Genomic DNA, 4,121 nt, shown 5'->3' on the forward strand with positions numbered 1-4,121 from the left:
TCTCTAATCCCTTCCCTCCTCTAGTACATCTTACATCTTCTCAAATGTTTTTAGTATCTGTACTGAATTCTTTTCCATAACTACAGAAAAAAAAAAAAAAACATTAAAAATTTAATGCTATTATAGTTACAAGAAAATTGGCAGGGGAAGCTATGTAGCTTAAACTGGTTTTGGAAGCCAATGAAATACCAAATTGATAGAACTCTAGCAAAGTTATTTAATAAATTATCCATGTGCAAGCCATTGCACATGGTAAATGTACAAAATTCTTTTCTATTCCTACTGTCAGTTGCATACTGGGGCAGCTGTAGAGACTGCATCATCTAGGCTCATGGGCAAATGACAGAAGAATTTTAGATATGAGTGGGAAAACTGAAAAGAAAATGAAAATAATCATTGCTGAGAAATGAACTGAGCAAGCAGCTGTAACTCAGGTTTTAAACAGCACTTCATGAAAGCGAAGTATACAGTACTAACTACGTTGGTGAATGGTAAAATAGAGGAACTCTTAAGCCACCCCAAAGGGCAACTATTCCAACTTAATTTCCTTTTTTTCCCCTTCTAGGCTTTTTTGAAAATTTATTAGTGATACTAAATAGTAACCTTGTTTTAAGATTGGTCAAATCTGTTCTTTAAAGTGTTTAAAAAGCAATGAGGAGAAACACATCAGCATTTAAAGATCATACTTATTCACAAATACATAGGCTAAATATCATTAAGTTATCCAATGAATTAACCACCTTATGGAACAAAAGCGCTCAAGTTTATCTGTTTTCTTCTGTGATTAGGCAAATAATTTGACTTAGAGTAAAACTTACCTCAGAAAAGTACCTAGCCCCAATTTGAAGGTAGCAATATTTTGGAAGCTTTATGTTCAGCTAAACTATCCTCTTTCTAATTTTGTTTTTTCCAGATTAGGAAATAAAACCTTGTAAAAGTGGCAAAATAATGGTGCCAGAGAAAAGACAGTCCACCTTTCAAAGAGTTGCTTCGTGGACATACAAGGTATTAGGATTTTGCAATAATCATTATAAACTTTTAATGAACCAGAAGTTATTTATATTCTGGGTAACAGAACTTTGAAATATGCATTGCTAGTTTTTTTCAGTTGTAATGCAATTATTGTAGTTTGTTAAAATTGTAATTTGTTAAAATTCTAGGTTGCTCAGTCACTTCACAATGCCACCATGTCTTATGTACATTTCTGAGACGGGACATACATTGTGGATAAAACTACAGTATCAACAGAGTGAATGTATTATAAAGACCATAAACCTGGTCCCAGCAGTGAGTCCTGTTTCCATCGTTTAGAAGGCCCAGATGAACAATTGCAAATTATGCAGTTGCCAGGTCTGTGAAGCAATTATTTTTACCTGAAAGTGAAATCACCATTTCCTGAAAAAAAGAAATATGCTTCAACTATGAAAGGGACAGGGAGAAGTAGGTAGATTAACAGGTACCTTCTTAGCTGGTGTGAATTGGTACTGCTACGGAAAGCTTCTCTGATGCACTATCACAGGGCTCTGTGTTTTCTTTCTTCAGCAAAGAAAGCAGCAAGTGGCTGCAAGTAAGATGAAGACAAGCCTGGAAAGTTTCTGCAGATAATTATGAAAATGCAGTTTGGTCTCAACACAACTGCGCTTGCTCTTTTTTTTTTTTCCCCCAAGAGACTTGTCTGATGAGAAGTGCAGCAAAGATCAGCAGAATGCCAGAACAGTCGCTGTATGTACAATTTTGGCTAATAAACCAGCATAAAGCATGTCAAAAAAGTGCAGCATAATTTACTAAAGACAGAATTTCTTTTGTTTCCCTCTGCATGCTGTTAATTCCACTGGAAAAGAGATGGCAGTGTGGATGTCTAGGGAGTTTCTTTAGCTGTGTGAATATACAACAATTTCATTTCAATGTGGCTTTAGGAAATGGCAAGCTAACCAAGTTTTGCAAAGGCATAAGAAAAAGAAAGAAGACCTTTCCGGTGTCTTTGGCTGGTATTCAACATAAGACTCCCACCAGTTTGGAGGGTGTCATTTCTGAGACAGTAGGAGACTTTACACTCTGGAAAACTTGTAACATCTTTCTAATTTTCCCCACCTCCTTTGGCTGGACATCACTGGAGATCCAGGATAATTCAGACAAACTTGAACTCCCTCATAATTGCAACACAGGAGTACGTTAAAAGCATACAGAGCTGAAAGGCTTTGATTACCAAACATGTTTTAAAATTCTCATTGTATTCATTATAGTTTTTGGTCATGCTCTTCTCTTTCTACATACCACCAGCTTTACATGAAGAAAAGGCTGAATCTCAGATGCCATGGAGATTCCAGGTAACTTCTCCATTTCAGAATGTATTGTTCAGTACAACCAGTTTTAGATCACAGCTCAACTTACCTATAGATTTAGAAAAAAATAGTTATTGTCTTGGAAGCCTAAAATCCACATGGAAAAAGTCTGTATCAGTCAAACAAATAACTCTGCTATTAAATCGAAAAAGTTGGTAGCAAAACACAGCAGTGCTTGAAATAATTTTCTATTGCTACTTATAAACTTCAAGGGTTTTTTTAGTAAGAAACTGATCTCAAGTAGCTTTAAGGCAGCTAGGAAATCCATCAAGTGTTTTAAAATCCGTAGTAATCTGAGATGAATTGACTTCAAAACTTGGCTAGAAACACCCAAAGGGAAAATGACTTACCAATATGCCATACATACATGATCTCTAGCTGAGTTCTGAGAAAGATGAAGTTGACTGGCAAACCATCAAATAATTTGCACACGAGATGTCCTTTAAACCTATCTATAATGATCTATCTCATTTAAAAGCAAAGTATCACAAGTACACAAGTAATAAAAGAAATCTACAAATTATTTGTAGAAAAAACCTTAACAACATGACTCTGAAGAACAAAGTCTTTAAAGCGGTCCTTTGAAGAGGTCCAAAAGAATTACCACAGTGTGTTTTCAGAGTGACAGTAATGTGAATCATAGAATCATAGAATTATTTAGGTTGGAAAAGACCTTTAAGATCATCGAGTCCAACCGTTAACCTAGCACTGCCAAGTCCACCACTAAACCACGTCCCTAAGTGCCACATCTAGATGTCTTTTAAATACTTTCAGAGATGGTGACTCAACCACTTCCCTGGGCAGCCTGTTCCAATGCTTGACAACCCTTTCAGTGAAGAAATTTTTCCCAATATCTGATCTAAACCTCCCCTGGCACAACTTGAGGCCATTTCCTCTCGTCCTATCGCTTGTTACCTGGGAGAAGAGACTGACACCCACCTCGCTACAACCTCCTTGCAGGTACTTGTAGAGAGCAATACGCAAATTTGACTACAGTATATCCTAGGGCAGTGAGAAAAGGGGACTTTCCAGAATATATACCTGTATATATGCATACCTATTTATACATTTTTAAGTTGGCAATAGTACATTTCCATTCTTGGTAGGGAAAACACAGACCAGGAAAGTCTATAAAGCCTTTAACAGATATGAAATCCACACGGACCTGGGTCTTGATCACATTCACCAGCCGGTAAGACAGTTACTAACCGCGGACGACCCGGCAGCGTGGGCCTCGGTAGCCGCCCCTCGGAGAGCCTCCAGCCGGAGCGGAGCGTGGCAGCCCCGAGGGCGGCGAGCCGGCGGCCGCACACCAGATACCTCTGCCGCTCTCTGCCCGGCCCTGCGGCCGCCGGCGAAGAGGGGCGGGCGGTCGTCGGGCACCGGTTCCCTGCCCACCCGAAGTCGGCTTGCTGCGCGGCGGGACCCACGCCCCACGCCCGCGGGCGGCCGTGCCCGCGCCCCCCGCGCCGGGCGGGACCCTCCGGGCTGCCGCCGCCCCCCGCGCAGCCGGGCGCTACCCCCGCCCCCGGCCCGCCGTCGGGGCCTGCGGGGGGCGGCGGGGGGCGGCGCGGGGGCGGTCCCGGCCGCCCGCCTGGGCCGGCCCTCGGCGTGGGGGAGCAGATATAGGCAGGCCCGCGGCGCGGAGGGGAGGCGGTGGCGGCGCGGAGCCGGGCCGGGCGGGAGGCAGGCGGGCGCCCCTTCCCCGCCGGCGGGCATCGGCCTGCCCTCAGCGCCCGGGGCGCTTCTCGGAGGGGAGCCGACACCGGGACCGCCGCC

Source organism: Ciconia boyciana, chromosome 1 (genome assembly GCF_034638445.1).
Source record: "Ciconia boyciana chromosome 1, ASM3463844v1, whole genome shotgun sequence".
NCBI classification, from domain to species: domain Eukaryota; kingdom Metazoa; phylum Chordata; class Aves; order Ciconiiformes; family Ciconiidae; genus Ciconia; species Ciconia boyciana.